Below are 26,095 nucleotides of genomic sequence, written 5' to 3' on the forward strand. Positions count from 1 at the left end.
AATAAAACAAAATTGAAAATGTTCAAGAAAAAAAGGCACTTTCTGCAAAAATTGTAATTTCATCAATTCCCCCACGAGTTTTTCATAGAAATTTTTTTTGACAGAAAATGTTCAACCAGCCCTAGAAGCACTGCTCCTCATCCAACACACAGCAGTTTCTTTGCATGTTCACTTTTCAACTGCATAGAACCACAGTGGGTCTGTCTACATTGGAATAAAAGACCTGCAGCATGGCCACAGCTGGCCTGGGTCAGCTGACTCGGGTTCGCAGGGCTAAAAAAGCTGTGTAGACATCAAGGCTCAGGCTGGAGCCTGGGCGCAGGAACCCTTGCCCCGAATGTGGTATAAGTGACAATTTATCAATTAAGTCCAGTTTGTGTAGGTGGCCAGATAGACTGGAGAGTCTAAGGGGACTGTCTGTGACTCTATAGTAAGACTGTTATAGTTCACATTTGCTACTCGCTTGGCAAATTATAGAACACACCATGTCTGCCCTGTTTTCGAAAGGGCCGCCACCTGCATGTGTATGGCCAGGGATTGCCTGCTGTCAGCCCATGGAGTCCCAAGCCAAGTCACCAGAGGTACATCCCCATAGACAACTACCCTTGGCTCCTGGCATCAGCCCTGACAGCAGCTGCCCTAGCAACCTGTATGGGTTTATTTGATGATTTTCATACTACATGGATGAACTCAAAGGTTATCTCCGCCTCCCCAACACATCTGCAATAAAGAGACCTCCATTTATGTGCTAATTGAGGGCTTGTCTACATCGGGGTTTAAACCAGGTCAAATCAAGTTAATCTGGTTTGAAAACACTTGGTACACATAGAATCATAGAAGATGAGGGTTGGAAGAGACTTCAGGCAGTCATCTAGTCCAACCCTGTGCTCAAAGGAGGACCAACCCCACCTAAATCATCCCAGCCAGGGCTTTGTCAAGCCGGGCCTTAAAAACCGTTAAGGATGGAGGATCCTCACATGACACAATCCATCACCGCACACTAACTCTGCATTTATCCCAAACTGTGCAGTCCTCTTGCTTCAAACTGAATTAGTTTGGTCTATTGTTTGTGTGGATGCAACTGCTGCACACCACTTTTTGCATGCCTCCAATGGCTATCCCACAATGCTTTGCAGGCTGACCATTGCTGACCTCTTTACCTGAGTGCTCTCCCCTGCTCTGGAGTCAAGTTCCAGGGATGACACCTCCCTCCTTTGAAAGCTGATGCTGAGAAGGATTGTGTCATTTTGCTCCTGGATCCCAGTATACCATTCTTGTAATACAACTGTGATTACACTCCAAAAGCTCCACACCATGGCTTATATAGCTGCCTGGAGCCGTGCTGAGATCCTGGCTCTCATTGCCAACTGGGGAGAAGCATTAGTTCAGGAAGCTCTTGTGGCCAGTCACCAGAATAAAACCTTTTTGGGGATATTGCAAAGCAGATGTCCACGACGGATAATGACCAGGATGCCAAGCAATGCCAGAGAAAGAGTAGGTTTCAGAGTGGTAGCCGTGTTAGTCTGTAACAGCAAAAAAAATGAGGAGTCCTTGTGGCACCTTAGAGACTAACAAATGTATTTGGGCATAAGCTTTCGTGGGCTAGAACCTACTTTATCAGATGCATGGAGTGGAAAATACAGAAGCAAGCATAAATACATGAAAAGATGTGAATTGCCTTACCAAATGTGAGGTTAGTCTAACGAGACAATTCAATTGACAGCAGGATACCAAGGGAGGAAAAATAACTTTTGAAGTGGTAATGAGAGTGGCGCACTTCAGACAGTTGACAAGAAGGTGTGAGTAACAGTAGGGGGAAATTAGTACTGGGGAAATTAGGCTTAGGTTTTATAATGACCCAACCATTCCCAGTCTTTATTCAGGCCTAATCTGATGGTGTCCAGTTTGCAAATTAATTCCAGTTCTACAGTTTCACGTTGGAGTCTGTTTTTGAAGTTTTTTTGTTGAAGAATTGCCACTTTTAGGTCTGTTATTGAATGACCAAGGAGATTGAAGTGTTCTCCTACTAGGTTTTGAATGTTATGATTCCTGATGTCAGATTTGCATCCATTTATTCTTTTGCATAGAGACTGTCTGGTTTGGCCAATGTACATGGCAGAGGGGCATTGCTGGCACATGATGGCATATATCACTTTGATGGATGTGCAGGTGAATGAGCCCCTGATGGTGTGGCTGATGTGGTTAGGTCCTCTATTGGTGTCCCTTGAATAGATATGTGGACAGAGTTGGCACCGGCGTTTGTTGCAGGGTTTGGTTCCTGGGTTGGTGTTTTTGTTGTGTGGTGTGTAGTTGCTGGTGAGTATTTGCTTCAGGTTGGAGGGCTGTCTGTAAGCGAGGACTGGCCTGTCCCCCAAGGTCTGTGAGAGTGATGGGTTGTCCTTCAGGATAGTTTGTAGATCCTTGATGATGTGCTGGAGAGGTTTTAGTTGGGGGCTGAAGGTGACCGCTAGTGGCATTCTGTTATTTTCTTTGTTGGGCCTGTCCCGTAGTAGGCAACTTCTGGGTACTCTTCTGGCTTTGTCAATCTGTTTCTTCACTTCAGCAGGTGGGTACTGTAGTTGTAAGAATGCTTGATAGAGATCCTATAGGTGTTTGTCTCTGTCTGAGAGATTGGACCAAATGAGGTTGTATTTTAGAGCTTGGCTGTAGACAATGGATCGTGTGATGTGATTTTTATGGCTGACTTAGAACAACGCTTCCTTAGCTCTTGTACCCTTATGCCTCTGCTCTACTTGCGGTACACTGATGACATCTTCATCATCTGGACCCATGGGAAGGAGGCCCTTGAGGAGTTCCACTAAGATTTCAACAATTTCCACCCCACCAACAACCTCAGCCTGGACCAGTCCACACAAGAGGTCCACTTTCTAGACACTACAGTACTAATAAACACCACCCTATACCAAAAAGAAAAGGAGTACTTGTGGCACCTTAGAGACTAAATTTATTTGTTAGTCTCTAAGTTGCCACAAGTACTCCTTTTCTTTTTGCGAATACAGACTAAGACGGCTGCTACTCTGCACCCTATACCAGAAACCTACTGACTGCTATAATTACCTACATGCCTCCAGCTTTCATCCAGACCACATCACACAATCCATTGTCTACAGCCAAGCTCTAAGACGCAACTGCATTTGCTCCGATCCCTCAGACAGAGACAAACACCTACAGGATCTCTATCAAGCGTTCTTAAAACCACAATACCCAGTGTCGCAGCCATTGTAGGCAGATGTGAGCTAGGAGCCCTTCTGAGTATCCAGTCCCCTCCCTTGGCCCATCTGTGATCTGGAACTGTAGTGCCACCAAGGAATATACTTTCCTCCCCAGCAGGCCCATGTGCTTTGCCATCCGGTCTGGAGAAGTAGACTTCTGCAAGTGCTGGCATGCCCGCTCTGCTGCCATGTGGATAACAAGGAGCGGGGTGGATGAGGAGAAAGAAAATCCATCCCTTTAGCAAGTACAAAATGTCTCCTCTCTACCCGCTTAGGTGTGGGGGCAAAGGAGGCAGGGGTGTACCACACTGCCCACACTGGAGGATGACCTTGTTAATAGGTAGCACCACCCGAGAGGGCCTCTGAGACTGGAGAATCAAAGGAAATGCCAATCTCCAGCCACCTCAAGGAAATGCTGTCTGTCAGTAACACACAGGGACATGGCTTCCACCTCCAAAAGATATTTTAAAATCCAGATTCCTAAGGAAAAGGAGACAGCACTGTATTTAAAGTCTGAAATGATGTCCAGAAAGCTTAGGTATATAAAAGCTAAACAAAGAGGATAACAAACCCCAGACAAGTAAACAGCTATTATTACAGGCTGTTCATGTCTCTTATTAAACCATTAAGAGACTGTTGTGCACTGTACGCTGTAACATTAATTTGGGCTCCTTTCTATTTAGATCAGCAAACCAAGCCCCCCATTTAGCAGATTGCACCCCCCTCTCACCAATCCTCAGACATCAGTGCTAAATCATAGAATCACAGAATATCAGGGTTGGAAGGGACCTCAGGAGGTCATCTAGTCCAACCCCCTGCTCAAAGCAGGACCGATCCCCAACTAAATCTTCCCAGCCAGGGCTTTGTCAAGCCTGACCTTAAAAACCTCTAAGGAAGGAGATTTCATCACCTCCCTAGGTAACCGATTCCAGTGCTTCCCCACCCTCCTAGTGAAAAAGATTTTTCCGAATATCCAACCTAAACTTCCCCCATTGCAACTTGAGACCATTACTCCTTGTTCGATCATCTGTTACCACTGAGAACAGTCTAGATCCATCCTCTCTGGAACCCCCTTTCAGGTAGTTGAAAGCAGCTACCAAATCCCCCGTCATTCCTCTCTTCTGCAGACTAAATAATCCCAGTTCCCTCAGCCTCTCCTCACAAATGCTGCCTAAATGTGGAAAGCAAGTACATATATATCTTGCAGACACAGGAACAAAGTTCTAATTTGGTGGCTTCCTAGGTGGGTTCTCTTGCTGTTCCCTCTGTCTGGTTATCCACCCAGGGAATGATACCATTCCTAACAGCACCACTCTGTTCCCACTTTCTAGTAAACATTCAGAGCACACGTTGTATTGACATGCCCAGTGTTACAGATCAGAGTTTGCCATTGTGACAGGTTGGACCCCCCCCATCTGGGATGCCACCTGATGTGCTGATGGGGTTCCACTGAGCGTGCCCGTTACATCAGCCTGGGCTTCCTCACCCTGTCCTTGCTGTGCCAGGCCCTGAAGCCTTCTCTAGCACACACCCAGGTAAGACCACATCCAGCTGCAGACACAGACTGAGATCAGCTCTGTGAGTGTACATCACCAGCCAGGGGAGAGACACTAACAAGTATGAATAGTGGTCTCCAACAGAAGGGGTTACTTAAGAACAAAAGAATGGCCCTACTGGGTCAGACCAAAAGTCCATCTAGCTCAATATCCTGTCTTCCGACAGTGGCTAATGCCAGGTGCCCCAGACGGAATGAACAGAACAGGTAATCATCAAGTGATCCATCCCCTGTCGCTCATTCCCAGCTTCTGGCAAACAGAGGCTATAGACACCATTCCTGCCCATCCTGCCTAATAGCCATTGATGGACCTATGGTCCATGAATTTATCTAGTTCTTTTTTGAACCCTGTTATGGTCTTGGCCTTCACAACATCTTCTGGCAAGGAGTTCTACAGGTTGACTGTGCGATGTGTGAAAAAATAAAAGTATGTATTTGTTTTAAACCTGCTGCCTATTAATTTCATTTGGTGACCCCTAGTTCTTGTGTTATGAGAAGGCGTAAACAACGCTTATCTAGTTTCTCTACACCAGTCATGATTTTATAGACCTCTACCATATCTCCCCTTAGCCGTCTCTTTTCCAAGCTAAAAAGTCCCAGTCTTATTCATCTCTCCTCATACGGAAGCCGTTCCTTACCCCTTATCATTTTTGTTGCCCTTTTCTGAACCTTTTCCAATGCTAATATATCATTTTTGAGATGGGGCAACCACATCTGAACACAGTAGTCAAGATGTGGGCATACCATGGATTTATATAGAGGCAACATGATATTTTCTGTCCTATTATCTATCCCTTTCTTAATTATTCCCAGCAATCTGTTCATTTTTTGACGGCCACTGCACATTGAGTGAATGTTTTCAGAGAACTATCCACAATGACTCCAAGATCTTTCTTGAGTGATAACAGCTGATTTAGACCCCATCATTTCATATGTATAGTTGGGATTATGCTTTCCAATGTGCATTAGTGTGCATTTATCAACATTAGATTTTATCTGCCATTTTGTTGCCCAGTCACCCAGTTTTGAGAGATCCTTTTGTAGTTCTTTGCAGTCTGCCTGGGTCTTATCTTTAGGAAATTTTATATCATCTGCAAATTTTGCCAGCTCACTGTTTACCCCTTTTCCAGGCAATTTATGAATATGTTAAATAGGACTGGTCCCAAAACAGACCCCTGGGGGACACCACTATTTACCTCTCTCTCCATTCTGAAAGCTGACTATTTATACCTAACCTTTGTTTCCTATCTTTTAACTAGTTACCAATCCATGAGAGCACCTTCCCTTTTATCCTGTGCCAGCTTACTTTGCGTAAGAGCCTTTGGTGAGGGACCTTGTCAAAGGATTTCTGAAAATCTAAGTACACTATATCCACTGAATACCCTCGGTCCACATGCTTGTTGACCCCCTCAAAGAATTCTAGTAGATTGGTGAGGCATGATTTCCCTTTACTAAAACCATGTTGACTCTTCCTCAACAAATTATGTTTATCTATATGTCTGACAATATTGTTCTTTATTATAGTTTCAACCAGTTTGCCTGGTACTGAAGTCAGGCTTACAGGCCTGTAATTGTCAGGATCACCTCTAGAGCCCTTTTTAAAATTGGCATCACAGCAGCTATCCTCCAGTCATCTGGTACAGAAGCTGATTTCAATGATAGGTTACAGACTACAGTTAGTAGTTCTGCAATTTCACGTTTGAGTTCCTTCAGAACTCTTGGTTGAATACCATCTGGTCCTGGTGACTTATTGCTGTTTAATTTATCAGTTTGTTCCAAAACCTCCTCTAATGATACCTCAATCTGGGACTGTTCCTCAGATCTGTCACTAAAAAAGAATGGCTCAGGTTTGGGAATCTCCCTCACATCCTCAGCCGTGAAGACCGTTGCAAAGAATTCATTTAGTTTCTCTGCAATGGCCTTATCGTCCCTGAGTGCGCCTTTAGTGCCTCAATCATCCAGTGGCCCCACTGGTTGTTTAGCAGGCTTCCTGCTTCTGATGTACTTTAAAAAAATTTGCCAGCCACGGCTTTGTCAAGCCTGACCTTAAAAATATCTAAGGAAGGAGATTCCACCACCTCCCTAGGTAACGCATTCTAGTGTTTCACCACCCTCCTACTGAAAAACCTAAACCTCCCCCACTGCAACTTGAGACCATTACTCCTTGTTCTGTCATCTGCTATCACTGAGAACAGTCTAGATCCATCCTCTTTGGAAGCCCCTTTCAGGTAGTTGAAAGCAGCTACCAAATCCCCCCTCATTCTTCTCTTCCGCAGACTAAACAATCCCAGTTCCCTCAGCCTCTCCTCATAGAAGTCTTGTGTTCTAGTCCCCTAATCATTTTTGTTGCCCTCCGCTGGTCGTTTTCCAATTTTTCCACATCCTCCTTGTAGCATGGGGCCCAAAACTGGACACAGTACTCCAGATAAGGCCTCACCAATGTCAAATAGAGGGGAATGAACATGTCCCTCGATCTGCTAGCCATGCCCCTACTTATACAGCCCAAAATGCCATTGGCCTTCTTGGGAAGAACGGCACACTGTTGGCTCGTATCCAGCTTCTCGTCCAATGTCACCCCTAGGTCCTTCTCTGCAGAACTGCTGTCTAGCCATTCGGTCCCTAGTCTGTAGCGGTGCATGGGATTCTTCCTAAGGACTCTGCACTTGTCCTTGTTGAACCTCAGATTTCTTTTGGCCCAATCCTCTAATTTGTCTAGGGCCCTCTGTATACTATCCCTACCCTCCAGCGTATCTACCACTCCTCCCAGTTTAGTGTTATCCACACCATCCTCCAGATCATTCATGACGATATTGAACAAAACCTGCCCGAGGAAGATATTGAACAAAACTCTGCTTGATACTGGCTGCCAACTAGACATGGAGCCATTGATCACTACCCGTTGAGCCCGACAATCTAGCCAGCTTTCTATCCTCCTTATAGTCCATTCATCCAGCCCATACTTCTTTAACTTGCTGGCAAGAATACTGTGGGAGACCGTGTCAAAAGCTTTGCTAAAGTCAAGGAACAACATGTCTACTGCTTTCCCTTCATCCACAGAGCCAGTTCTCTCGTCATAGAAGGCAATTAGATTAGTCAGGCATGACTTGCCCTTCGTGAATCCATGCTGACTGTTCCTGATCACTTTCCTCTCGTGTAAGTGCTTCAGGATTGATTCCTTGAGGACCTGCTCCATGATTTTTCCAGGGACTGAGGTGAGGCTGACTGGCCTGTAGTTCCCAGGATCCTCCTTCTTCCCTTTTTTAAAGTTGGGCATTACATTAGCCTTTTTCCAGTCATCCGGGACTTCCCCCGATTGCCATGAGTTTTCAAAGATAATGGCCAATGGCTCTGCAATCACATCCACCAACTCCTTCAGCACTCTCGGATGCAGCGCATCCGGCCCCATGGACTTGTGCAAGTCCAGCTTTTCTAAATAGTCCCGAACCACTTCTTTCTCCACAGAGAGCTGGTCACCTCCTCCCCATGCTGTGCTGCCCAGTGCAGTAGTCTGGGAGCTGACCTTGTTCGTGAAGACAGAGGCAAAAAAAGCATTGAGTACATTAGCTTTTTCCACCTCCTCTGTCACTAGGTTGCCTCCCTCATTCAGTAAGGGGCCCACACTTTCCTTGTCTTTCTTCTTGTTGCTAACATACCTGAAGAAACCCTTCTTGTTATTCTTAACATCTCTTGCTAGCTGCAGCTCCAGGTGCTATTTGGCCTTCCTGATTTCACTCCTGCATGCCCGAGTAATATTTTTATACTCTTCCTTGGTCATTTGTCCAATCTTCCACTTCTTGTAAGCTTCTTTTTTGTGGTTAAGATCAGCAAGGATTCACTGTTAAGCCAAGCTAGTCGCCTGCCATATTTACTATTCTTTCTACACATCGGGATGGTTTGTCCCTGTAACCTCAATAAGGATTCTTTAAAGTACAGCCAGCTCTCCTGGACTCCTTTCCCCCTCATGTTATTCTCCCAGGGGATCCTGCCCATCAGTTCCCTGAGGGAGTCAAAGTCTGCTTTTCTGAAATCCAGGGTCCGTATTCTGCTGCTCTCCTTTCTTCCCTGTGTCAGGATCCTGAACTCAACCATCTCTTGATCACTGCCTCCCAGATTCCCATCCACTTTTGCTTTCCGTATTAATTCTTCCCTGTTTGTGAGCAGCAGGTCAAGAAGAGCTCCTGCCCCTAGTTGGTTCCTCCAGCACTTGCACCAGGAAATTGTCCCCTACATTTTCCTAAAACTTCCTGGATTGTCTGTGCACCGCTGTATTGCTCTCCCAGCAGATATCAGGGTGATTGAAGTCTCCCATGAGAATCAGGGCCTGCGATCTAATAATTTCCATTAGTTGCCGGACGAAAGCCTCGTCCACCTCATCCTCCTGGTCTGGTGGTCTATAGCAGACTCCCACCACGACATCACCCTTTTTGCTCACACTTTTAGTAGCTGTTCTCCAATTGCTCTACCTGTAAAGGATTAAAAAGTCGCTCTGCTAGGTAAAAGGAAGTGAGTGGGCACCCGGCCAAAAGAGCCCATGGGAAGGCTAGGACTTTTTAAACCTAAAACAAGACTCCCCTTTCGTCTGTCTGTTGTTCTCCTGGGGAGAGGTGGACAGGGCAAAGCTATGCTGTAAGAAGCTTGGGCTGGGTTTGAAAAATCATTAGTATCATATGTAGAAACTACTCATTTAAAACCCCAGTATAAAAGAGCAGACTCCCTCGGCAGCACCTCCTGCTGGTCGTCCTTGGGAATTAGCTCTTTTCCAGCCTGGAGCACCCTCTGCAGGCTGGTGAGCCGCACAGCTCTGACCCCCATGTCCCTCACAGACCCCGGTGCCCCTTTCTCTGGGTTCTGCCACCTGGCAGCACCCCCACACTCTACCTCTGGGGAACCCCCAACCCCCACCTTGCCTCAGTCTGGGCTACTGCCAGTCATCACCAAGCCCCCACTCCCTGGGGCAGACTGCAGTGTAAAGACCACTCATCATAGGCAAGGAGGTTTGGACCTGTTGCCTTCCTCTGACCCCCAGTACCTCAATGGAACTTGGACCAGGCCCTACAGCCTGGGGAGTTGCCAGCCTGGAGTGCCCCACTCAGCCTGCTCCTTCCCCAGCACTGCACCCACCCTCAGTACCCTGTCTGTCTGTCTGTCTGTCTGTCTGTCTGGCTGGCAGGCAGGCAGGCAGGCAGGCCCTGCTCTCTCCCAGCCTGGAAAGAGACTTCTTAGGCCACTAGCTCACAGCCTTTTTATACAGGCCAGCTGGGGCCTGATTGGGGCATGGCCCAGCTGCGGCTGCTTCCCCAGTAAGCCATCCCCAGCCACAGCCCTCTCCAGGGCTGCTTTTAACCCCTTCTATTTTAGGAGCAGGGTAGCCACCACGCTACACCAAGATATGTAAGTAGGTCAGGAAATGTCTAGGAAGATGCAATTAGGTTTATCTCTTTTATTTTGTTATGACTTGTGGATTCCTCTGTGCTAACCCCAGGTGCTTTTGTTTTGCTTGTAACCTTTAAGCTGGATCTCAAGAAAGCTATTCTTGGTGCTTAATTCTTGTAGTTGCTCTTTTAAAATCTAGCAATAGCCTGAGTTCCCAGATGTTGTTTTTTTTAATTAATAAAATTTACCTTTTTTATTAACAGAATTGGATTTTTGTGTCTGAAGAGGTTTGTGCATGTTGTTTAATTAGCTGGTGGCAACAGCTGATTTCCTTTTTTTTCTCTTTCTCAGCTCTTCCCTGGAGGAGGTGGGGGGAGAGAGGGCTTGAGGATACCCCACAGGAATGAATTCCCAAGTGAACCTTCCTGGCCTCTCAAAGGGTTTCTGCTCTTGGGTGGTGGCAGTATCTACCAATCCAAGGTCAGAGAAAAGCTGTAACCTTGGGAGTTTAATGTAAACCGGGAGTGGACAGTATTAATTTTTAGAATCCTTGTGGGCCCCCACTTTCTGCATTCAAAGTGCCAGAGTGGGGAATTAACCTTGACATGTACAGAGACTGCTAGTGGGGGAGGACGTGGCACAGCTGCACAAGGCAGAACTGAGGCTTCTCAAGAGTCCTTCTCCATTCTGTGTGATGTGACAAAGTTCCTCCTCTGCCTTGGTGGGTCCAGCGCTTATTGGCAGATTTGCTTTCTTCAGAGATTCATGGCAGCCCTCAGTTTGGCCACTTTTGCAAGTGGCTTAAACCTGCCGTTCACTCAGCTAACCTCGTCACTGGCCAGCATGGGAAAAAGGAAGGAGAACAATCCCCGCAGTCTCTGCTGATCCACCATGTGGGTCAGGGAGCAGCCCAGAGACCTTCCCCTCTGGTGGAACTCACAGTCCAGGTCAACTCCTCCTGTGTCTGATCAGGAGTCGGGAGGTTTGGTGGGAACCCGGGCCCGCCTTCTACTCTGGGTTCCAGCCCAGGGCCCTGTGGAATGCAGCTGTCTAGAGTGCCTCCTGGAACAGCTACAACTCCCTGGGCTACTTCCCCATGGCCTCCTCCCAACACCTTCTTTATCCTCACCACAGAATCTTCCTCCTGGTGTCTGATAATGCTTGTACTCCTCAGTGCTCCAGCAGTACACATTCTCGCTCCTAGCTCCTCACACGGACACCACAACTGAAGTGAAGTCCTTTTTAAACTCAGGTGCCCTGATTAGCCAGCCTGCCCTAATTGATTCTAGGAAGTTCCTTCTTGTTCTGGAACTGCCCCTGTTCCCTTACCCAGGGAAAAGGGACCTGCTTAACCTCGGACCAAGATCTCTCCCTTCTATCACTCTCCTGTAGTCGGTCCGTTCACGTATTCGGGCAGAGTTCCTCTGGGCAGCATCCACTGACTCCCTTGACGCCTTTGAGGAGCAGTGGGCACTGTTTGGGGTTTTCTGCTCGGTGTCCCCATCCGGTTCCCTTCGTTTGACCCTTTGACCACACTCCTGTCCCTATTATTTCATTAGAATCATAGAATATCAGGGTTGGAAGGGACCTCAGAAAGTCATCTAGTCCAACCCCCTGCTCAAAGCAGGACCAATCCCCAATTAAATCATCCCAGCCAGGGCTTTGTCAAGCCTGACCTTAAAAACTTCTAAGGAAGGAGATTCCACCACCTCCCTAGGTAACGCATTCCAGTGTTTCACCACCCTCCTAGTGAAAAAGTTTTTCCTAATATCCAACCTAAACCTCCCCCACTGCAACTTGAGACCATTACTCCTTGTTCTGTCATCTACTACCACTGAGAACAGTCTTTGGAATCCCCTTTCAGGTAGTTGAAAGCAGCTATCAAATCCCCCCTCATTCTTCTCTTCCACAGACTAAACAATCCCAGTTCCCTCAGTCTCTCCTCATAAGTCATGTGTTCCAGTCCCCTAAGCATTTTTGTTGCCCTCCGCTGGACTCTTTCCAATTTTTCCACATCCTTCTTGTAGTGTGGGGCCCAAAACTGGACACAGTACTCCAGATGAGGCCTCACCAGTGTCGAATAGAGGAGAACGATCACGTCCCTCGACCTGCTGGCAATGCCCCTACTTATACATCCCAAAATGCCATTGGCCTTCTTGGCAACAAGGGCACACTGTTGACTCATATCCAGCTTCTCGTCCACTGTAACCCCTAGGTCCTTTTCTGCAGAACTACTGCCGAGCCATTTGGTCCCTAGTCTGTAGCGGTGCATGGGATTCTTCCGTCCTAAGTGCAGGACTCTGCACTTGTCCTTGTTGAACCTCATCAGATTTCGTTTGGCCCTATCTTCCAATTTGTTTAGGTCCCTCTGTATCCTGTCCCTACCCTCCAGCGTATCTACCTCTCCTCCCAGTTTAGTGTCATCTTCAAATTTGCTGAGGGTGCAATCCACACCCCAGATTGTTTAGTTGTCCCCCGGATTTATTTGGTGTCCAAGTCCTGTGGGTCCCCCTCTTAGGCTGGGGGGGATCATAGAATCATAGAATCATAGAATATAAGGGTTGGAAGGGACCCCAGAAGGTCATCTAGTCCAACCCCCTGCTCGAAGCAGGACCAATTCCCAGTTAAATCATCCCAGCCAGGGCTTTGTCAAGCCTGACCTTAAAAGCCTGATCCTTTAGCAGTGGATGGGCTTCACCCGCCCACTTCCCGGATCCCAATAGGATCACTCTCCTGTAGTCGGTCCGTTCACGTTTCCAGGCAGAGTTCCTTTGGGCGGCATCCACTGACTCCCTTGACGCCTTTGAGGAGCAGTGGGCGCTGTCCAGGGTTCTCTGCTCCGTGTCCCCGTCCGGTTCCCTTCGTTTGACCCTCTGACCCCACTCCTGTCTCTGTTATTTCATTAGTTGTCCCCCAGATTTATTTGGTATCCAGGTCTTGTGGATCCCCCTCTTAGGCTGCGGGGGGGATCCTTTAGCAGTGGATGGGCTTTGCCCGCCCACTTCCCGGATCCCAGTAGGGCTACTGCCACTCCAGCTGCTCCCCTGGCTGGGCCAGACACCACCACCCCTTCTTTGCTACCTGGTTGCTGGCTGGCTGTTGGACACCCCCACCCTCGGGTGCTGCTACTGCTCCAACTACAGCCCCTGGCGGGGGGGCAGGCTGCTGGCCTGCTCCCCAGAGGGGGAGGAGTGAGGGACCCTAGCCCCAGCCGTTGCTGCTGTGGACACCACCATCACCACCACCTGAGAGGGGTCCTTTCTGCCTGCCCAGACCACCACCTGGAGTTCCTGGAGCTGCTGCTGTGGAGTTTGCTGCCTGGGGCCGCTGAAGCCCCGAGGAGGAGAAGAAGAGGACCATCTACCAGTGGGGGAGCACCTAGAGACTTTGCAGATCACTGTAGAGTGGACCTTTTGAACGGAGTAATTTTCAAACTGTGCTCTTCTGGTGGGGGTTTTGACTGTGTTGGTAGGGACACAGGGGGTGTGGTGTTGAGCTGCCCCTGATCCATCTGTGTTCCCCCCAACCCCCACCACTACCACCACCGCTGCCCCCTCCACCACCCCCACTGACTGTTTACCATCTGCCTCAGCTCCTGACTCTGGACTCAGCTGCTTGCCAAGCCCTATTTCCACCATTTGGGCCAGAAGCAGCAGCCAGGCCAAATTCACTTTGTGCAAGCGCATGTGACGCACGTACCGCCCCCCAGACTGCCCACCTCACAGCTTTGCCCTTTGCTACCTACTCCATTTGCCCCTTGCAGCCTTCCCCCCTGCTTTTTTGCCCCAGCCCCCTTTACTAGCTTCAGTTTGTTTGCCTGCCCCACCTGTTTCCCTCTGCAGCCTTTGTTTGTTTGCCCTGCCCCAGCCTCTGAAGCTAGCCCCTTGGTTTCCCTGACCTAACTCCAGGCTGCTTAGCCCCTTGCTCCCATGCCCCCTCTCATGCACTTGTGCCCCTCCCCATTTTAGTTTGTACCCCTTTCACTGCACCCCCAATGCTGTTGTATCCCCCCCTCCCCTAGTGCAGCTAGAGGAGCTGGAATTCCACCCAGTGTTGGTTATTGCCTCTAACCCCTGATTGCCCCCCCCGTCCAGCCCACCCCCTTTGGCGCCCTCCTCCCCTGCCTGCAGCCTAGCGGGGAGGAGTGGTTGACCTGCTTCCCCTTTCCCCACTCCCCTCCTCCTTCTGGTGTCTCCACTTCCCTCCCTGCTCATAATGGCGGGGGACGAGACAGGTGGTGCCCCTCCAGAAAACCCCACTGCCCCTCCCCCACCTGCCGCTCTGTTGCCCCCCCCCGAGCCTCTATCTCCACTGCCACAGCCAAACCACCTGCTACTGCCCCCGCTAGGGCACCGGCAGCGGTGGACACCGGGATGACCTCTGCTGCTGCCACGTCCCTCGCCCCCTCCGACCCTGGGGAAGCCTTCCCAGCCGGCAGGAAAGGCCAGGGTAAAAAGAAGCGTAAGGGCCCCGCAAAAAAGACCAAGCCCTCCATGCCAGGGGCTGCCCCCACTGCCGCGGCCCCACCACTGGCCGCGGCGTCCCTCCCCGCTGTCCCCTCCACCAGCTCTGCGGGTGTCCCTCCCCTGCCCCCCAGGGTGGTATGCCCCGGTGGCGGCAGCCCCCCCGCCTGCTGCTACGTCATCTCTCCCGCCAACCGTCTCTGCTACCATCTATAGCGGCCGGGGCCCCTTCCCGACCTTGACCAGGAAGCACGGCATCCGTTGCCTCCTGGTGCCCACCTTGCCCCACGTGGAGACCTACGTGCGGGCTTTGGCGAAGGTGGTGGGGCCCACGGCCATTGTGGCAACCTCCAAAATGTACAGAAAGGTCGTCTTCTTCTTAGCATTGGAGGCCGCCGCCCAGGAGGCAGTGGAGACACGCCTGGCAGTGGGGGGCGTGTTCGTCTCCCTAGGTCCGCTAGAGGACCTGGGCGTCCATCTTGTCCTGACCTCCGTCCCTCCCTTTCTTCCCAATGTCGCCCTGTTACCTGCTCTCTCCACCCTGGGAAACCCATCTTCGTGGTCAGCACTCTCCCATTGGGCTGCAAAGACCCCACCATCCATCACATCCTCTCGTTCTGCCAGCAGGTGCAGCTTCAACTGCCGCCGGCGGTGCGTGGCGGAGAGGCGCTCGAGGGGTCATTCCTGGTCCCCTACCAGGGGGCCCGTTACCGGATGCACTACTCCACGGGGGGACCCAGTGCTACCTCTGCCGGGTGATGGGGCACGTCCAGAGGGACTTCCCCTTGGCCCGGCAAGGAGGGGCATCCAGGACCCCCGAGCCCTGGCAGGGCACCGGCCCTGTCATCGCCGGTGCCCCTGGCTGACCGGCGCCTGAAGCCACCCCTCCTCCTTCCCAGCCCACCCCTGCTTCCGCTCAGGCCCAAGGGGCACATCCCCCACTATGCCCAGATGAGCGGGAGAGCCCCGTCTTTGCTGCTTGCAATCTGGCAGGGCCTGTGGAGGAGGGTGCGGCAGGGATACCGCCGGGCATGGGAGAAGGCCCGCCCCAGGGGGAATCTTCCCTCCCTCGTGCTGCCCCACCGTTACCCCCCCGAGTCCCTGAGCCATTGCCCCTGCCCCCTAACCTGACCCCTGCTAGCCGGCCCCCAGATGATGCCATGGAGGGCTGGGCCCTAGTATAGGGGAAGTGGGGCAAGCAGAAGGCTCGAGCTCCGCTCCTTCCATCAGATGCGGAGGCCCCCTGGAAAACCAGAGAGGGGGGCACCGATGCCGAGCCTTCTGCTTTGCCCACAGGTGTGTGCCATTCACTGGTGCCGGCTGGGGAAGACGTGGCAGCACCGGAAGGCAGTATCTCCCCTCCACGGGAGTCCCTCCCCTCCAAGGGCCCCACGGGAGCCCCTTCTGCCCTGGTACCATCTGAAGCCCCTGTGAGCCCCGAGGCAACCGTCGCATCAGGTGCTGGCAGGGAGAACCCCGGGGTGGTGGAAAGTGATCTCCCCTCCATATATGAGGAGATTGAGGCCCTGGATCTGACCCCAGTCACCCAGGGGGAGGATGACCCTTTGCCAGCGGGCCTCGATCTGGGTGATCTCACTCCGGCCCCCCTTTCCCCATGTTCCCTACCCCTAACCGTTGCTTCCACTCCCACCTCTGAGGAGCCCCTGGATTCTTCCATCAACCCGGCCACAGAAGGTACCCCACTGACGGCCGCCGAGCTTGTTGAGGCGACGGCCAGTGCCACGCGGCCGGGACCCGAGCCACCAGGGGCATGCCTCGTTGGTGTGGTGCAATCGACCTCCTTCCCGGGCGGGGGCCCTACAGAAGATAGTCCACCTCCTGATGCTGTGGCTGCCAAACCCACCATAGAGCCTGCGCTCGGCATCACTGAGAGCCCCCTCCCCACCCCCTCAACCCTTGAGCCTGACCAAGAAGTGCCACCACCCAGTTGCTCGGCTCCTGGAGCTCAATATCTCACCCCTGCCCCTGTCCCTGTCCCCGATCCTGGCCCTACCCCTGTCCCTGACCCCGGCCCTCCCTCAGGATGCCGACCCTGTCTCTATCCCCTCCCCCTCCTGCGATGTTATTGCCGCCCCTGGGGCTGTTTCCTTCCCTTTTTCGGCAAATGACCCCCAGGGAGTGGCCTTTGTGTTTCCCTGTCCCAACCCACTAGGGGCTGCTATCTTCCCTCCGCCGCCCCCCTACTACACCAAGGTTCAAGGCGGGCCACGTGGCGCCGGCCGGTCGGGTGCCATGTCCGGAGTCCGCCCCTTGCCTGCCCGTCTCAGTGGGACTCAGGGCTGTGCCAGGGGCCCCGCCAGAGGATAGTCAGGAGCCAGTAATCCCACCCCCCCATGCACTGTGAGAGGAGCTGCGAGAGTTTCTAGAAGACGTCCGTGGCTCCTGCAACAAGGTACAGCTTGCTCTTCAGCAATGGGGGGACTTTCATCAGATCCTCTGGGCTGCATGGGCCCTTATGTGGGAGGGTAAAAGGACCGGGAAGCAGGTCCGCTGCAGCCTACCAGCAGGTCTGTGGCTTCCGTGACTCATTGCTCACCTACAGGGTAGGTCACAGTTTGCTGCTTGGTCCAGTGGGGGCCACGAGCATCCCTGCCAGTGACGATGCCCCCCAGCCCTCCTCATGGCACCACTCATCATCGCAACATTGAACAGCATGTAGGATGGGTCTCCACAGGTCCCAGGTGCTCTCCTTCCTTCGGGAGGGGGGTACTCTGTGGTTTTCCTGCAGGAGACCCATACGCCAAAGATAGCTGGTGGCTGGAATGGGGGGACAGAGTCTACTTTAGCCATCTCACAGTTCGTACGGCTGGAGTGGTGACCCTGTTCTCCCCTGACCTACGGCCCGAGGTGCTGGGGGTCACCGAGGCTGTGCCGGGCTGCCTGCTGCACCTTCGGGTCTGTATAGAGGGGCTCATGGTCAATTTCGTTAACATCTATGCCCTGACATCGGGCCCAGATTCTATCAGCAGGCGTCTGTCTTCCTCGGCACCTTGGATCCTCACGAGTGCCTGGTCCTGGATGGGGACTTTAACACCACCCTCGAGGAGCGGGACCGCTCGGGGACCGAGCAGTGTCCGGCCGCAACAGACGTCATCCGGGAGATAGTCGAACACCAATCCCTGGTGGATGTCTGGCGCAACCACCACTTGGACGACATCTCGACTTTCACCTTTGTCCAGTGGAGGCCCATTGGTCGCGCCACTCCTGGTTGAACTGCATTTACTTATCACGCTTCCACCTTTCATGAGCCCACTCCTTCAGCATCTAGCCAGCCCCGTTCTCTGACCATCATTTAGCCACCGTGACAGCCTCTGTCTGCACGGAGAGGCCGTGGCCGGCCTATTGGCATTTCAACAACAGCTTGTTGGAGGATGTGGGCTTCATGGTGTCCTTCCAGGAGTTCTGGCTGGCCTGGCGAGGGCAGCAGCATGCCTTTCCCTTGGCGCAGCGATGGTGGGACCTGGGGAAGGTGCGTGCCCGGCTCTTCTGCTGTGACTACACCCGGGGAGCCAGCCGACGGAGGGATGTGGCGATAGAGCAGTTGGAACTGGAGGTCTTAGAGCTGGAGAGGCATCTGGCTGCCAGCCCTGAGGATCCGCCCCGCTGCGGAGCGTGCCGGGAGAAGCAGGAGGAGCTCCGGGCCCTCGAAGATCATCGGACCCAGGGCACCTTTGTTTGATCCCACATCCGTCTCCTTCGGGAGATGGATCACCGCTCCCGCTTCTTCTACGCCCTGGAGAAAAGGAGGGGGGCCAAGAAACACATCACCTGCCTTCTGGCAGAGGATGGCACCCCCCTGACAGATCCTGTGGAGATGTGCGGGAGGGTGAGACCTTCTACGCAAGCCTTTTCTCCCCGGATCCGACTGATCCTAATGCTTGTAGAGTGCTCTAGGAGGAGCTCCCTACGGTCAACGCAGGCGACTGAGACCGGCTAGAGCTGCCTCTCACTCTGGCCGAGTTCTCGGAAGCCCTACGCCGCATGCCCACCAATAAATCTCCGGGCATGGACGGGCTGACCGTGGAGTTCTACCGCGTGTTCTGGGACGTCCTTGGCCCAGACCTAGTCACTGTCTGGGCTGAGTCCTTGCAGACCATGGTTCTCCCTCTTTCATGCAGGTGAGCCGTGCTCGCTTTATTGCCAAAGAAGGGGGACCTCCGCGATTTACGAAATTGGCATCCCGTCTCGCTCCTCAGCACGGACTACAAAGTTGTAGCAAAAGCCATCTCACTGCGGCTAGGGTCCGTGCTGACGGACGTGGTCCACCCAGACCAGACCTACACTGTCCCAGGCTGCACCATCCTCGATAACTGTATCTGGTTCGGGACCTCTTGGAACTCGGGTGTAGGGAGGGTCTGTCGTTCGCCCTCCTGTCCTTGGATCAGGAGAAGGCATTAGACAGGGTGGACCATGGGTATCTCCTGAGCACTCTGCGAGCATTTGGCTTCAGACCCCAGTTTATGGGTTTTCTCTGGGTGCTGTACGCCTCCGCAGAGTGTCTGGTCAGGCTCAACTGAACCCTGACTGAACCGGTCAGCTTCGGGCGAAGAGTACGGCAGGGGTGCCCTGTCTTAGGCCAGCTGTAGGCTCTGGCAATCGAGCCCTTCCTCTGTCTCCTCTGCAGGAGGTTGACGGGGTTGGTGCTGTGGGAGCCGGAGCTGCAGCTGGTCCTTTCAGCATACGCCGACGACATGCTCCTCATGGTCCAGGACCCGGGTGACTTGGCATGGGTGGAGGCTTGCCAGGCCATCTATTTGGCAGCCTCCTCCGCCCGGGTCAACTGGGTCAAGATCTCTGGCCTGGTGGTCAGGGACAGCTGGCAGGTGAGCTCCCTCCCACCCATGCTTCAGCCATCCTGTGGAGTGCAGCTCTATCTCGGCGTTTACCTTTCTGCCATGCATCCCTCTCTGCCGGAGAACTGGCAAAATTTAGAGGGCAGGGTGATAGAGCGGCTCCAGAAATGGACAGGACTACTCTGGTGCCTCTCCCTTCGAGGGAGAGTGCTGGTTCTTACTCAACTAGTCCTCTCCATGCTCTGGTACCGGCTCAACACCCTGGTCCCGGCCCCAGATTTCCTGGCCAACCTCCGAACATCAATTCTGGAGTTCTTTTGGTCAGGACTGCACTAAGTCCCTGCAGGGGTTCTCCATCTACCCCAGGAGGAGGGAGGGCAGGGCCTGAAGTGTCTGCACACTCAGGTCCATGTCTTCCGCCTCCAGGCCCTGCAGAGACTCCTTAATGGTGCAGGTAGTCCGGCATGGAGCATACTAGCACACACCTTTCTGCGCCACTTCCGAGGGCTCTGATACGACCGGCAGCTCCTTTATCTCGATCCGAGAGGTCTTCCACGAGACCTCTCCGGGCTGCCTGTCTTCTACCAGGACCTCCTCCGGACCTGGAAACTGCTTTCAATGACCAGGTCTGTGGTGGCCACCGAGGGGGCAGATCTCCTCCTGGAGCCCCTGCTACACAACCCCCAGCTCCGTGTGCAGGTGGCGGAGTCCCCCTAGGTGTGCCAGAGGTTGGACCTGGCAGAAGTCACAAGAATCGGAGACCTCCTGGACTACGACCGGGGAGACTGGCTAGATCCCCTGACACTCGCTCAATGAATGGAGCTCTCCAGACCTCGTACTCCCCAGCGCATACTTCAGGAGGTGAGGGCTGCATTGCCGCCCGCTGCTCAGGTTTACCTTGACCAGGTCCTGCACAAGGGTGCGCCCTGCCCACCCTCCACCCCAGGCCCGCTGGACCTTTTCATCGGGCCCCTGCCCCATGGACCCAACCACGCCCCCCCCCGCCCCTTCACTGTGAGCCGACTGCACAAGCTGCAGCCTGTCTGGTTCCAGACTGCGCCAAGGAAACATCTATACACACTTGTGCTTCACACCCTTCACATCCTCACCCTCACGTCCCGCCCCAATACAAAATGGCAGGACCTCCTGCCACCTCTGGAGGGTGAGGAGCCCCAGTGGGCCAGCCTATACTCCACCTTGGTTCCAAGGCCTGCCGGGGATATCAGTTGGCGGCTCCTTCATGGAGCGTGAGCTTGGGCGTGTACTTGGCATGGTTCACCCCATCCCAGACACCTGCCCCTTTTGTGGCATGCGGGAAACCCTGGCACATATATATTTGGAGTGTGCCAGGCTGCAGCCCCTATTCCAGCTCCTCACAAATATTTTGTTACATTTTTGGCTGCACTTTTCCCCTCACCTTCTGGTTTATGCACTCCCTATCCGTGGCCCCACAAAGTCACGGGATCTCCTGGTCAGCCTCCTCCTGGCCCTGGCTAAAATGGCCATCTATAAAACCAGAGTGAGGAGGTTGGCCGATGGAGTCTCCTGTGACTGTGGGGTCTATTTCTGGTCCTCCGTCCGTTCACATATCCAGGCAGAGTTCCTCTGGGCGGCGTCCACTGAATCCCTTGACGCCTTTGAGGCGCAGTGGGCACTGTCCGGGGTTCTCTGGTCGGTGTCCCTCTCCGGTTCCCTTCATTTGACCCTTTGACCACACTTCTGTACCTGTTATTTCATTAGTTGTCCCCCGTATTTAGTTGGTGTCCAGGTCCTGTGGATCCCCCTCTTAGGCTGGCTGGGGATCCTTTAGCAGTGGGCGGGCTTTGCCTGCCCACTTCCCGGATCTCAATAGGAACACTATCCTGTAGCCATCTGGCCTGACCCTGTCACAATGGCTACACTCCATTCTGCAAGGGCATCACAGTCTGGCCCATAATGACCTCCGGCAGCCAAGCCTGGGCCCTCATCCAAACAGAATTCATACCGCTCACCCTCAGAGCTGCCATTTTATCTACCTTCAACATTTCAAGGTTTTGTGTTTGCTGGAAGATGTTCCCACAGACAAAACAGTAATCCTAGTTAACCAAGCATGGGCAGGTCTACAGCCCTTCTGAAACAACTGCCCAGAGTGCTTGCCTGAGTCACTTGCTATTTACAAAAAGAAAAGAAGTACTTGTGGCACCTTAGAGACTAACCAATTTATTTGAGCATAAGCTTTTGTGAGCTACAGCTGCTGTAGCTGCTGTAGCTCACGAAAGCTTATGCTCAAATAAATTGGTTAGTCTCTAAGGTGCCACAAGTACTTCTTTTCTTTTTGCGAATACAGACTAACACAGCTATTACTCTGAAACTTGCTATTTAGTTCATTTCCCTTCATAAGATTCATTTGAGCATTGGTGTCCCACTACTAAAAGGAATCCAAGGAATCCATTACACTCTCTGTTATGCAGTATCTGGTACCACATCTAGCCAACCAAGGAGTTTAAATGCCATCTTGCATAACCTAATGCCTGAATCCCCACAGGCTCACTTGTGGCTCTTCAGCCCTACTCCCATCTCTGGGGCACAGCAGAGGTAGATCTCCCAATGGGAATTCCATGGGGTCCTGTGCCTGATGCAGGCCCAGTGCCTTCTAGGATCCTCGGGGGGTTGTGTTTCACCATTCTTTCCACTGATGCCCCATCTGCTCTTCCATACAAGGAATGGAGATTGGGCATTGGAAAGTAAGACACTGTGAGCTTCAGCTTCAGGGACCTCTTGCACAAGGACTTGGCTTGTTTCCCTGTGGGAGGGAGGCTTCTGCACAGCTGAGCCCTGAGTGGGCCGTACATAATCAGCTGGGTTTCAAGCATGTCAGTGCTCCGGTCAATTAAACTAGTAACCAGTGGGATTTGTTTATTATTAAATGGATGAAGTCAGTAGGCCCATGTATTTGTAGGACTTTTCACTAGAATTTATACATATAAACAGTCTTCTGAGTTGCTTCTTCCGTACAGAACCTTAAGAATGATATAGTAGCTCCACATGCCCCTATTTTTGTATGATATTTTAAATCGTGACATCTAACTATATTTGCAAGTGATTTAACCACTGTATTGCTGACTGTGTCACCAAAGGTGTGCACAACAGGGTGAATGGAATTTTGCAATCCAGGAAATCCCATGTGACTCTTTGCACATTGACCAGCTCAGCTGTTTTCCTAGTATTTAGGGCACATCTTTTTTTGTACTTGCTGTGTGTTTTTCCCACTGGCAGTTGGATCAGTTACAGCATTTTGCAATTTTTACATTTCTCTCCATCTTCATCTTTTAAAGTGTTCTGTTCTGTTGCTTCCCTGAACATTTCTGCTGTTAAGTATTTCACTGTCTTTAGGTCTCTTCTTCTCCCCCTCCCTGCATGTCCCTCTTCACTCCTGCAGAGCCAGGCCAACATCAGAAGGCACCTTTCAGAATATTTTATCCTACATTTCTTTCTGGGAGCCTGCCAGCTCTGCGCCAACTGGACTTTTAACGGCCTGGTTAGCAGTGCTGACCAGAGCCGCCAGGGTCCCTTTTCGATCATGTGTTCTGGTTGAAAACCAGACACCTGGCAAGCCTACCACCTAACTTTGGACAGTAACCAAAGGCAAATGGTGTATCTTCCTCCTCAGTGTCATCTTTGGCAGCCCATTCTGAAGCCTTTGTATTATAATCCCGAATCCCAGGGAACAGAAGATGCAATTGTCCCCCTTGGGGGCCCTGATATTGTTCATTGCTCTTGTCCTATTTCTCTTTTGCTTTCAAAACTGCTTTAATTTCTCCCACTTTTCTTCCTAAAGATAGCTGAATCTATTTAGTTCATCCAAGAAAAGGGTACTTTATCACAGTCTATATGTACCTACAGGGGGAAGAAATTTCTGATAGCAGAAAGGTGCATAATGGGAGCCAATGGTTGGACACTGAAACTAGACAAATTCAGACTAGAAAGAAAGCACAAATTTTCAACTGTGAGTTGTAATTAAACATTGGAGCAGCTTACCTGTGGAGGAGTTGGGTTTTCCCTCACTTGGTGTCTTGTAAATCAAAACTGGATTTCTTTTTAAAAGATATGCTCTAGCTCAAACAGATGTCACGGGCTTGATGCAGAAGTTACTGGGTGAGGGTCTCTGGCCTGCCTTATTCAGGAGGTCAGACTAGATGATGATGATAATGGTCCATTCTGGCCTTAAAATGTATTATCTTTTGTTCAAAGTAAAGCAGAGAGGGGCTGCAATGTGAGCCCCTCATAGCCCTTCTGGGGGAGAGGCCTGCATTCAGAGACTGTATTTATTTTATTCATAGACATTATTTCTAATAATAATGGAAATAGGACTGCTTTAATATGCTTTGGATATCCTTTAGTTCATGCCAGCAGCATCTAAATGAGGCAATTAGAGTGCTGTTGGGCATGGGGAGGTAAGACACAAAGTTCTCTACAGTTCACACCCCCTAGACCAGCTGTGCAGAGAAAACTAACTAGACCCCTAAATTGAAGACTTTGGTGACAAAAGATGGACAAATGCCCTCAGTCAGGGGGGCTAATATAATACAATATAATTATAATTAATAATATAATCTCCATTGTCTCCTCTGCTTGCTCGCCCTAGCCCACCATAGTCACTTCAGTCTTATCCAGGTGGAGTCTGCTGCTTTGTTCTCATCCACATCCCAGTGTCATTCCTGTGCTGGGAAAGATGCTCAAACACACACTGCCCAGGCTGGACAAGAGGGCAGTATAAAGCTGCATATCACCAAGCTCCTGAAAAGTCTTCTAGCTGTGCTTCCCCACTGACTGACCTGACACCTCACACATACATTCAATAAGAGAGATGGCAACCTACAACCCTGTGGTAGCTCTGTGGGAGAGGAGGATTTACACAACACAGCTCTCTGGGGTCTCTCCAAGAGAGACTAAGCCACCTAAAGGCAGACCAGTCTACTACTGCCCATTACCAGTAAACCCCACCTCCCTCAGTATTGAAGGGAGCTGATAGATCAACAGCAGCATGAACACCTGAACATCCTCCACTTCTAGGAGCACCACAGTTGAAATGTCTTTGCCCAACCCAGACTGCAGTGTCAACTCACAAGGATCAAGGAACTCAGAGGTAACCAGAGACTGAGCATTCTGTCACTGGTGTCTTTTCCAAATTCTCAACCAGACATGGAAGCCAGGTTAGAGGCCAGTTAAAATTGGCTGGATTGAGTGTCCACCTCTAGAGATGGCTTTTTGAGTACAGGCCAAACACGTGCTTCAGTTAAAAGCAATCAGCACACAATTTTGTCTCAAAGGGATCATTGGTGCTCTCTGCAGGCAACATAACAAGTACTTTCCCAGTGGTCTTCCACCTGCCCAGAGGGACAAGGGCCCAAAGCACAGGCCACATGTGATGTTCCCCTGGTGTTATCTGGACCGGTGATCTGCTAGATCACTCCAATCCTCGACTCTGTGAGCCAGCCTTACCCTGCTCTGATGTGAGAACTCCCACTCCTGGGCCGTTCATACACAGCCTCTAGCATGTAGCTGCTCCTTGGATTGTGCAACCGAATGACACTAGCCAATACCTCCGGTCCCAGACACAACCCTAGGAACCTCTGTCTTGCAGTGTTCAGTTATGCCCGCTGAACGCTGCAAGCTTATACGAGTTCATCAATTTAACCAAGAAATTGATATATACCAGGCTTGTTATCCTAAGGGGAGTCTCTGACATGCTTCAAACCAAACGCACTGTTTCAGGTAGAATAAACAAACAAATGTATTAACTATGAAAGATGGATTTTAAGTGATTATAAGTCAAAACATAACAAGTCAGATTTGGTCAAATGAAATAAAAGCAAAACACATTCTAAGCTGATCTTAACACTTTCAGTGTCCTTACAAACTTATATGCGTCTCACCACAGATTGTCTGGTTGCCCTTCAGCCAGGCTCTCCCCTTTAATCAGTGCTTCAGTCACTTGGTGGTGGTGTCTGTAGATGGAGGTGGAAGAGAGAGCAAGAACATGGCAAACATCTCTCCCTTTTATCATGTTCTTTCTTCCCTCTTGGCTTTGCCCCCAGCCCCTTCAGAGTTAAGTGAGCATTACCTCATCATAGTCCCAAACTGACCAAAGGAAGTGGGGTGACTCACTCGAGAGTCCAAAAGATTCTTTGTTGCTGCCTAGGCCAGTGTCTTTGTTCCTGTGAGACTGGGCTGGGTTTGTACCATATATGCCCTGATGAGGTGTGAACTGCCCCTCTGCTTTTGGAGAGTTTTGCCTGAGCCTGTTTTAAGCCATGAAGACACATTTGCAGCCTAATAACTATATACATGAAATTACAACCTATAACATTACTATAGCAACAATTACTATAACTGTAGTATAACAACAGTGCTCAGTGCATCGTGAGCCTTCCAAAGACACCCGGCATGACAAACTTTGCATTGGATACCACACAATCATATTATTAGGATGAACATGGGGGTGCTGGGTTTTCCCCTGAGGTACAGAATGTCACACCATGGCCCCAGGTTCTCCTAGTACATCCAGAATGTCTGTGAGCAACACTGGCCAGCACCCAAGCAGAGAAAACCTAGTGTTTGTCCCCTCCAGATATTGTTCCACCTCCGCAGACAAAGAGAGCTTGGTCTAATTACAGT

Source organism: Caretta caretta, chromosome 7 (genome assembly GCF_965140235.1).
Source record: "Caretta caretta isolate rCarCar2 chromosome 7, rCarCar1.hap1, whole genome shotgun sequence".
NCBI lineage: Eukaryota > Metazoa > Chordata > Testudines > Cheloniidae > Caretta > Caretta caretta.